The sequence below is a fragment of the Lepidothrix coronata genome, unplaced genomic scaffold (genome assembly GCF_001604755.1).
Source record: "Lepidothrix coronata isolate B3197 unplaced genomic scaffold, Lepidothrix_coronata-1.0 Scaffold83, whole genome shotgun sequence".
NCBI classification, from domain to species: domain Eukaryota; kingdom Metazoa; phylum Chordata; class Aves; order Passeriformes; family Pipridae; genus Lepidothrix; species Lepidothrix coronata.
Window position 1 is genome coordinate 1,469,084 of NW_016690263.1, and position 11,532 is coordinate 1,480,615.

The 11,532-nt window shown below is 39.9% G+C and overlaps 1 protein-coding gene across 3 annotated transcripts in view; it reads right to left on the reverse strand.

Annotated features, from left to right (window-relative positions):
• Nucleotides 1–11,276, reverse strand: part of ARHGAP5 (Rho GTPase activating protein 5) — a 48,060-nt gene extending 36,784 nt beyond the window's left edge. Inside the window, exons 1-2 of one of the 3 annotated variants that reach the window (XM_017820435.1) lie at nt 10,970–11,275; nt 3,636–3,745 (exon numbers count right to left, since the gene is read on the reverse strand). The gene's annotated coding sequence lies outside the window, so the exon portion shown is untranslated. Of the gene's footprint in view, nt 1–3,635; nt 3,746–10,969 lie in introns of all 3 variants that reach the window. The other 2 variants (XM_017820437.1, XM_017820436.1) reach the window with 2 other exon arrangements.
• Nucleotides 11,277–11,532: the final 256 nt, after the last annotated feature.

Consider the following 11,532-nt stretch of genomic DNA (forward strand, 5'->3'; position numbering starts at 1 on the left):
AGGTTTTAAGCACAGTTTAGTAACAGCTCATCACCTATTTGCCAAACCCCCAAATTACTGTTTTCCTTCCTAGCTTATGAATAGTAGGCACTAAAAAGCATTTTCAACTACAGTAAATACAACATAACAATTCTAAACCCAATCAAATATTCACATACTTCCGTTTACACTCATGCTTTCACCAGATGTCATGCTTATTTGCATGAATAACACTACTTTTATGTGCATTTGTAGGCCTGGGCTTAGGTTGCAGTAAGGAAAATTTCAAAATAAGAAGTTGTAAAAGCAGGCAGTTGTCCACATAGCTCAACTGCTACGTATTTGCAGAAGTAAACTACTTTATTTGCATACTAATAATAAATTGCTTTTAAGAAGTTTCTAACCTGAATTCTACAGAAAAACACAAATATCATCATACAAATACTAAAAATAAGACTTAGGTATGAGATTTTAAGACTACAGTGTAGTGGCATTCCTTCTGTCTCTACAAAAAAAACCCCAAAACTGGAAACAAAAACTACTACATCGACATTCAGACTTCCACAGAATTATTACAAGATTCTAGTGGCTTTATTGAAGCTGTCATTAAGTGTAACAATTACCATTAACTCTCAGTTATTAATTAGAAAACTCTGCTTGCAAGCATACTGCAAATGGAAAAATATTTACTGTTTTAGAAACAACTACATTATGAGGAAACATAAAAAAATTGAATGGCCGAATGACTGGGCCCACCAGTTTGTGTCAGTGGCATGAAATCTAGTTGGGGACCAGTAACTAGCGAGGTACTAGGGCTAGTACTGGGTCCAATATTGTTCAAAATCTTCATTAATGACTTGGACGATGGAGGAGAATGTACCCTCAGCAAGTTCGTTGATGACAAAATTGGAGGAGTGGCTGATACAGTCCCTGCACCCAGAGAGGAATAACCCCAGGTACCAATATATGCTGAGAGCCACCTGGCTGGAAAGCAGCTGTACAGAACAGGACCTGGGGATTTCAGCAGACACAAACACGAGCCAGCAATGTGCACTTGTGGCAAACAAGGCTAATAGTACTCTGAGCAGCATTAGCCAAAGTACTGTCAGCAGATCAAGGTAGGCGAACCTTCCCATCTTTGCAACACTGTAGCCGCTGACGCACTGTGTTCAGTTCTACACCACAAGAGAGATACAGAGCTATTGGAGAAAGTGACCCCTTGCTGCACTAACCTGATTAAAGCACTACAGCATCTCTCACTTAAGGAAAGGCTGGGAGAGCTGGGACTCTTTATCCTGGCAAGGAGAAGACTCAGGGGAGATCTCTTCAATGTGTACAAATATTTGGAGGAAAGGTGCAAAGAAGGCAGAGCCAGACTCTTTTCAGTGGTGCTCAATAACAGGACAGGAGAGGGTACAGACTAAAATACATAAGGTGCCATATGAACATCAGGAAACACTTTTTTCATTATAAGGGTGACTGAGCACTGGTCTGATTTGCCCAGAAAGGTTGTAAAGGATCCTGCTTTAGAGATATTCAAAAGTCACATAGATGTAGGCCTAGGCAACCTGCCCTAGGTGACCCTGCTTGAGCAGGAAGGCTGGACACCCAGAGGTCTCTTCCAACCTACACTGTTCTATATTCTGTGAAAATATTTTGATAAGAATATTCTTCCCATTGTCTTGGTAAAAAGACAGCTATCACACGGCACTATAAATGAAAGGTACATTCTCCTGTACTTAATATACCTACTCTAGCATTCGTAGAGTAGCAACACAATGTACGTAAACAAATCTTTAAACAGTCCTTTTAAGAAGAAGAGTATAACAAGCATCAATACGGAAATTTTAGTCTCAATATCTCAGCTTTGTTATACACTTTGTCATTCTTAGCAACAATTTGTTAAGAAGGGTATTGTATCTTCCTTTAGTTTAAAATGTGTAGAATCTGTTATCCAAACAGCTCTCAAAATCTGCTTTAACACCTGTAAAACTAATTCACAAGTGCTAAAACACATCTGAGTTTGAAGACATGCAGTAGTAGAAGTATTTATATCACTAAAAATTGTAACAGAAGATAAAAATGTTGAAACCTTTAGTATCTTGTGTATAGAAACAACCCCCAGCCAACAGAGCTTTCCAACTTACTAACACCTAGAAATGGAAAACCAATGTTCTGACCAGAAACATAGTATACATAGTATACATATATACATAGTATATATGTAACTACATTTGTACTGAAATTAATAAACCAAACTATAAAATAAAAACCACACACATAAAAACAGCTTTTGGTTATAAAAATCAGTCAAGGAAAGTACCTTTTTTAGAAAAAAACAGGTATCCATTTCATTACAAAACGCAAAGGAAAAATCCATTTTTTATACTTGAGACCTTTTAGATTGCAAGAACTGAAACTTTTATGCTGTAGAGTTATTTTTTGTTTAAATCAGATTATTTAAAGACATTCAGAAAAGAGAACGTTCCACTGTTTTCACTGTGTTTACTATACTCAAACGACAGAATTTAGAAGTAACAGAAAATGGCTCTGGGAATAAAAATACTTAGCAAAAGTAACATCCTTTACAAGCCACTATTTATATTACTACAAATAAACCCACTGTTTTCTTTCTAAAGCAAAGCTTATCATAGCAGTATCATTCACACTGTTAGAACGAAAAGTTTATTCAGCACTTTCACCATAAAATGTTTTCTGTTTGCCACAGCACAATACAGATGTGATGTGGACTAAACACAAAAATCTTCATCCATAGGATTATTATATTTCATCAGGAAAACAATCAATATTTTCATATACTCTACATCCTCACGTAGCAAAAGTTGTTCCTCCTCCGTCTATAAAATGTCTTGTTAAATCAATACATTTTTAAGTGAGTAAGTACAACGAGTAAGGTGAAATGGGACACTGACAAAGGGAAAACAAACACATCAGTCTCTCCTAAAGTTTCTGACATGGAAGATTTTCATCATAGTGGGAGCTGAATCACTGAAAATATTTAAAACCACTGTGGTTTTCTATTTTTTTAATAAAGTTTCTACTTTGCCCTGATTGTACAAAGTAAAGTCACAAAATGAAATATACGTTAATTAAGTAATAAAACTGGTAAAAATCTGACATTATAATGGCTTTGCATTTAATATGTAATCATCATTAAATTGTTCCCCAAATGGAAGACTTTCCATTTCACTATACCACTAATGCAAAGGTATTTTATGGTTTTGTACAGTTTTAAAGTATACACACTGGAAATTCATGGTAAGTTAGTTCCATTATCTTACTTCAATCTGCCTAATTCAATTATAACAAATTGTAAACACTACGATTCATTACTTCACCTCCCCCTCTCCATCTTTGTTACAGATTCAAAGGAGGGGTTGCTTGATTTCCCCAAGTAATTTCAATCTTAGACTTGAAAATAATATCTCTCATGAAAATTTTGAAGAACTCAGAAGATACAAAGTGTATGACATCACTGCAGGAAGAATCTCTGACCATCTACAGATGAACTGTAGGACCTTGTCTCTACAGACTTCTGTATTTCCAAATGCAGTTATAAAGAAAATAAGGTGTAGCATCTTGTACTTATTCACCCACCTCCCCCCTTAAACACAGCGCCTAAAGCCCAAACTTACCCTTAGGAAAAAAAGGTGCAAAGCAAGATGGTTATTATCCTGCTGTGATCTTCCTGCAGTGATGTCACACATTTAAACAGTGCCCTTCAGTAAGTCCTTCCCTGAGGGATCTGAAAACAAAAAGTAAGCATCATTAAAAGTTTCAATTTTAGGAAAGCAGAAGCGGCAATCAGAGAGGGTACATTTCACCTATGCATGAGGATCATTTTCCTCATTTTAAAGCCATAAACAAAACTCAAGAGCTCAAGCTGGTCTTCCTCTAGGTTTAGAGAGTTTAAATCCTACAAGCACAGCTAATAATACTTGAGACAGAGAGGGCACAGTTCTTAAGCAACTGAGATTTAAAGTTCAACTTGGTATTTTAACAATACCTAAGTTGCAGAAGCCTCTTCTGAAAAAAATTAATATAGTTTCTCAGATAACAGACAAAATGTGAGATATAAAAATCACTAATCACTTGTAGAATTTGGAATTCTAAACTATCTAGAACATAGTTTTCTAAGATGAAGTTGGCACAGTCAGTAAGTACAAAATAAATGAAATTAATAAATGAAATTAATCTAAGTCTGATTACATGTACATATATTTTACTACTAGAAAAAAGCACTATCTACGTCAAAACTCTTTTACCTGTACTACACCATTTCTACATTAAAAGGTCTCATAAACTGTGACAAATTAGAAATTGAAAGTATAATCATATTTGAAGATTTTGAATTCTCAACTCAGGTACAAATTATTAGTATAACTTTGTTAACTGTTGATTTTACTGCAGGGATGGTACTATGAAGTAACCAAAAACGGAACTCTCTTCCACTGTTCTTCCCTTTGCATACACAAAAAGTCCAGACTTTGCCAGGCCAGTGATGCACACATTATGATGCAGAAAAGGACAGGAACTTGGGGCACTTGCAGTGGATCATTACATAAGCTATTTTCAGCTAAGCAAAGGTATCATTTTTAAGCAATATGCAGCACCATGCTATCTATGTGTAAACATTACATCAAAATGGTACAGGAGAGTTTTTTCTTGTTTTGCCATTTACAATTATATTATTAGAAATTCCACCTTGCTGTGGAATAATGTAACTAGCTGAAAAAGTCTAAGCTTTAGTAAATTCTCTTTTGGACAAAAAAGGTTTGGCAATACTAATAAACAATATACCTATACCACCATAACGCTGCAACTAACAGCAAAATAGTAACTCATCTTGTGGTATCAAACAACACTAAAATCAATAGGTACAGGTCATCAGTCCTGCATTAAGCCTAGCCAAGCTCCAGTGCTAAATTCTATCACTTGAAAGAGAAGACAGGAGGTAAGTGCTGCTCCCTGCCCTTACCTCCTAGCTGTGACACTCCTTTATGTCCACAGCTAGAGGAGCAGAGCAGACAGCTGCTCACAAGGAAACAGACTATGGGACTCTGAAGAACCCAGTATGTGGAAGAGCAGACAGAGGGAGAGAAATGCATCTGAGGCTTGGGGGACACTGCCACTAGAGAAAGATCAAAGACAGGCCTCCACAAGATCAGTCAGAAGCATTAAGAGGCCAGAGAAAGTCCTATTTTTCAAATAGTGTTTCCCGAAGTCTTCTGAGCTGAATTCTAAACATTGAAATAGAATGCCATATTAATAGCAAGTAATAAATACTGGAACAATTAATCACCTATCATTATTTAGTAATTGTGGCTGCACAGGAACTTGTAGATGGGCCCATAGTCAAGAAAATCACCTACAGATAAACACTCTGAATATTTCTCAACACCTTCTAAATTTGCTTTTTGAATCTAAAAATGTTTTAGACCTAACATGGCTGAAGTCAATGTGTTGTCTGAAAGAGTCTACAGAATTGCTTATGACCATCAACTATTTAAGCAACTGCCAACAGGGAAAATAAAGAGTGTTTTCTCCGAGTCCTTTACTCACTCTGTAGTGTTGTCTAGACACAAAAGTTCATGGATCAGTATTTTCCAGGGTTAGTTTTAATTACCACAGTCTTGCCATAGAGTTTGTAAATTACCTGGCCAAGTAAAGAAAGGCACACATGAATAAAAGGGCCATCACAGCCTAGTCTGCTTTGCAAGGTATACAAATACACCAACGGAAAGTTACTGCGACCTCTGCAGCAGTTCACAAAGTAAATTCAAACACAATAGGTATCACTGAAATGGTTTGGAGGTTGAGTCTGAAAGCACTGTGCATTCATAATATCAAGGACCGTGACTCCAAGTTTTTATACCAAGTCATTCCTCACTTCTTACTTTTTGAGAATCAAAACTTGGCATTGGAAAATATTTAGTACAGTACCCAAATTCCCTATCAGCCCATCAGTAACTACAGCTCTATCCAAAACATAACAGAATAACAATTAAACTGTTTTCCCTTCAACAACCAGTTAAAAAAAATATATTGATAAACCTTAATGTAATGTTGTCATTTCTCATTCAGTATTTACCAAGAGTTCTCTTTTTCACTCAAACAAGCATAAGAAATCTTCCCTTCAAATGAAAATCCTTTGTAGAAATGAAACCAGATAGAGAGTATACCAATGTCGCCCTATCAACAATTTCAAATCATATAAGTCTGCTGAGGTCCTAACCACTTAATGTGTCTCTTGCTCTTTAGTCACATGCCAATACTCTTGCCTTCACAAGTGCTGGTAACCTTAATTAAGTAACAGTACTCGAAATCTTATTTATAAATAAAGGTAAATGCAACACTCTCTGGTAAAATTAGCTAAGTACCAGCCAACACGAGGAAAAAAATTATCCAGATTGCTTATCAGAAAGTAAGCTCAATAAAGCAACAAGACAGTAAAGGACAATATCTTGAAATGCCTTCAGTAGTGATACTGTGACTGAAAAGGAATACAATTTAAGTGGTATTAAGTGGATTAATCATGCTAGGTAAATGAAGGATGAGAATGGATTACTCCAACCACTGTTGATTTCAGATGTGGTTAGTATGATAACAACTACTATCCCTAAGGGAGTTCTGTAGCCTAGATAATTCTTTGCATACAAAAGCAAAGTAATCAATTTATTAAAAAAAAAAAAAAAAAGAGGAAAAAAACCCCCAACTGTCCAACTTCATATTATAAAGCAAAACAGGGAAATTGTGTTTAAAAAAAGAAGTTCTAAGCTCCTAGTTCCTACTAAGTTCACTAAATGTCTTCTATCAATAACAATACACTGAAGACCACCAGTGTATTACCTAAAATTAAATCAGGGCCTAAACATTATTTCTAAAATCAAAACAAAATATGAATCTCACAAGCCAGAGGCACTATTATCATTGTTGCTCTCCACAAAAAAAACAAACAAAAAAACCCCAACAAAAACTCAAATAAACAAAAAAAACAAACACCACCCCACACAAACAAAAACAAGAAAAACACCAATCTAAGTAAGTGAGATCAGGGTACAATAAACAGGTAAACTGAAAAGGTTCAAATTACCAGCACTGCAGTATTCTGAATTCAGGCCTCTCAAGTTACTTATCTTCAGATTTCTGAATATCTGAAACCACTCAATATAGGTTCAAAGCCTGTATTTTAACAGGAAAGGAAACAGTGCAAGTTTACAGGAAAAATAAACTCTTAATTCCTTTTGCAAAGGATAAGCTCTTACCAAAGGTATGGGTAGTGCTCAGAGAAGTTTCTCACGGCAAGACTACCTGATCAGGTGTATTTACAGAGTTACTCAGGAAGAACACAAAAGAACTAATGGAGTAATTTTACAAAGCCAATTCATCAAAGAACTTATAAAAATAGAAGAAAGAAAAAGAAGCAACGAGAAAGGAGGGATCAAGGTAAGGACAGAAAAGGGGCTAAAATGCTTTTTCTGGGGAAAAAAAATATGAAAATTTACATCATGGTAACAGCAACTTCAACTAATTTCACTGATCCACATATCTGGATCATTTCACATTATTTGCTTCATGAGTAACTGCAGTATAGAAGCTAGGACTCAACATCATGGAGTTCTGAGACTTAATTCAAACAGTAGTTTGTTGTTTGACCTTGTACAAGCCATATGTGTCATTTCTACCTGCGTAAAACGACAACACTGGTTATCCACTTTTTAAAATTATGAAATGAGCAAGGGAAAAGGTATATGTAAGCAGCAAATAATACTCTGCATGATAATTAGCCAACTTAAATAAATTAATGCCAAAATACAACAATATACACATTTCCAAAAAATTGTGCATGTGGTCTTGCTTTTTAAAGTGAACATTCTTCTGTCATGTTTGTATGTCAACTGATGCAGAGTTGCAAAATTGCGTGGGAATTCTAACTCAAAAAAACAACTCTTATTTACCACAAAATGTAGTGTGCAGAACCAGTTTTCTGGTTTGGTTTCCAATAGGTGTTAAGTTTTGGTTTCCAAAAGGTGTTAAGTGACTAGAAAAACACAGTTAGCATGCAAATTCAAAGTAACTTCATGATGATTGTTTCAGATTTTCCTAGGAGGAATTTTCAACTTGCTTTTCTTTAAATATTTCACTGAAACTGTAAATATAAGGAAGTGATGAGGGGGTTCAAATAATAATCTGTAAAATGTAATGGTCTTCCAGCTCACTTACGTTGACCGCTAGGCTAAAAATTCTCAGAGTAAAAAAGAAAAAACAACAAATAAATGAAGTGATTAAGGAGTGATTACGAGTTGTGTGTGCCCATTAGGAAAGAAGTAACACAGATACGGGGAGGGGGGATGCTGGCATTCCTAGGACACAATTCCCAGTGTAACCGGGACCTCCCGAAAGGAAACGGTCAGTCAGAGCCCGAGTTGCGGGGCCCGGGCAGAGGAGGCAGCGCGGGGTGGCCCCGGGCCCGGGAGCGCCGCGCGGACAAAGCCCCCTAGCGGCGCGAGCCCGCGGCAGGCCCCTCTGGACAGCATTCCTTCCTTATCACCGAGCAGGAATGCACCACGGGCTTCACTCGCACAGCTACGTCATGGCCAGAAATGTGCCTGTTTTCAGCCTGCTCAGCGACGTCACCGTGCCAGCAGAACTTAGCGACGGATATTTGGCTTCACAAACTTCCATTCTCTCAGGGAAGGTCAGAGGGTGTCACCCCCAAAGAATGCCTGATGCATGGAATCCTAGGAACACACCATGTAGTAGTCTACTAAACGTAGGGGAGTATTCTGAAGTTTTATACAAAATATTCCTGAAGGATGCCAGTACATGGGATTTATCTTGTGTCAAGAAAGTACTTTCGGAAGCCTTAAGATATCATCAACATCCTTTTAATATCTTTATTAAACAGAATGGAATTATTTTTGCACCATCTACTCAAATAACAAGTCCCAACAGGGAAAGTTACACAGAACAATCTATTATTATGATCAGTGCTTTTCTTTTCTACAAAGTCTGCACATGGAAAAAACACCTACGGCTTTAGGAAAGCATATTTTATCTTTAGCTTGAAAAACATGTGCAGCATTTGATTCTGTTAGTGCTAAATATAGCATTTTAAAAGAATAAAGTCTGAGCCTAAAGTATTTAATTGGATTGTGTTACACATGCAACACCTTAGCTAAAGTAAAGTCCAATACCAGGGAGTGGTAGGCATCTGGCTGCAATTATTTACCATTTTACAACAATGGCAGTTGCTTTAGATAGGGATACTTTAAAAAAAAAAAAAAGAGAAAAAAAAAGCATGCTACTTCAGTTCTGTATGTTACGAGCTTAAAAGCAACTTATACTAAAATAAGCTAGTGATAATGTATCAAAATTGTTTAAGCATTTGTTACTTTAACACTATAGACTTTTTTTAAAAACTACCATATTTGCATCATACTTCCTAAGCTCTAGCAACACTGAGTTTTAGTAGAGTACCATAGAATTTTAAGAATTTTAATACTTCTTAAAAATAATTTTCAAAGCAGCACAAAAATGAAAATAAACCCTCATAAAAATGTACCTGGATGAATATTTGTAATATCCTTGCTTTAGATATGTACTATAAATAAGTATGGGTTTTATTAGAAGGCAGTTAACTCTGGTCAATGATATCACTGCTGAAAACGACTGTCATGCCAAAGAACCTTCAGAAGGTAAGACAGCACAGCTGAAAAAAAAAAGCACCTATTAACTCTTCATTCATTTATAGAATAAGTATACAGGCATCAGTGCTGCAACTGGCTTCAATGCACAGGTTTAAAATGGACGTCCAATTGACCAGCAAATGCTGTTCTCTCTTTACTGCTTTTACTCTGCAGTGTAGAGTTTTCAAATTTCTGTCAAGAATCTTTATTAAGAAAAAAAAACCTCCAGTTATCTGCATGACAGTAAAGAATACACACATACCCCCACAGGCCTATTTTGGTCTAGATTAAAAACGTTTCCCTCCTACTTATTAAGGAAATATTCCACGCTGATATGAAAAGCAATACAGGAGGGCAAAAGAGGGGGGTACATAGGGGTGGGGTGTATTATGGGGAGAAGGTGACAAGTATGTCTTCCTTTTATAACTATATAGTCCTGCTTCTATTTCTAATTAAAATAGTGGTTTATATTCCTTATGTCCTATATTTACAACACCACGGCATTATATCTGTATGTCTCTGGTGATTCCCTTGGGTGGAGAGAGTCTAAAGGTTATGCTGGTTTAAGGGATTCAAAATGCTTGCAAGCTGCACCACTGCAACTGACTACCCTATTCCAAAGCCTTAAAATCCACCTGGTGGAAAAACAGAAATGCACACATCATTAGGAGAGTGAAGTTTTGTGAAATTTAATATCGAGCAATATTTGAAGGTGAAAGGAAGGAGGAGACGAATGGACAAGTGTTCAAATGTAGTAGAGGAGGGAAAGAACAGAAAAGGTGCGAATGAGCAGGGGATAATGAGAATGAAAAGAAGTACAGAGAAAGGAAAAAAAGGGGGGGGAGGTAGTGAGAATGGAAGAAAGGAGGAAGCTGAACGAGTAGGGAGAAGAAGGGAATGAGGAAGGAAGGAGAGAGGAGCAGGGAAGCTCCCCTTCCTGCCTTCCTCCCTCCCTGGAGAGCCGTGACCAGCTGGCAGCCTCGTACAGCAGGCTCAGACCCTCCCATTGCTCAGGCCTTCATCACCTGTCTGGGACCAGGCGCTCCGCTCCCTGCCCCTCCTGCCTCCCCTGCGGGCCGGCGGTGCCGGGGGGGCTGTGCGGGGGCGCGGGGCCGGTCCCGCTCCGCACGCGGGCCCAGCCCCGCGCTGGGCAGGCAGCGCCCGCCGCGGCTCGGGGGCTGCGGCCGCTCCTCCCCCCGCTCCCCTCCGCCTGCCGGCCCGGCCGCCCCGCTCCGGGCCGGGCCGGGCCGGCTCCCACGGGACCGCATTCCTGCCCTCACCTCGCGCCGTCGGGATCCGGCTCCTCGGCGGCGGCGGGAGCGGCAGCATTCCCGGGACGCTCTCTCCACGCCGGCGCCCCCGGCGGCTTCTCCTCCCCGCGGGGCTCTCTCCGCTCTCCGGCCCGCAGCTCCCGAGCGCTCCCGGCCGCCGCAGCCCCGTCCCGTCTCTCCGCTGCCTCCCCGGCGCTCTCGGCTCAGTAATGGCGGCCGCCGAGCCTCCCCGGCTCTCGCTTCGCTGACGGAGTCTCTCTCTCCCCCTAACTTTACCTCAGCAGCTTCCCTCCCCTCCCCCCTCCCTCCCGCCGCCGCGGCTCAGCGCGCGCCCGCCCGGCCAGCTGCGCGTGCGCGGGGAAGCGCCTCTTCCTGCTGCCGCTGGATTCCCTGGGAAGCCTGGGAGAGCGCGCGCGGCCAGTCGCCAGCTGCGCGCGCACGCGCGCCGCCCCGCCCCCCTTCCCTGCCCGGCCCGGGCGGGCGCGCGCGGCTGGGGTACCCCGCTCGTGCCCAGGTGGCCGTGCGGGTAGCGCAGGCAGCCGGTTGCTGGAGGGCCGGGGGTTCGAGTCCCG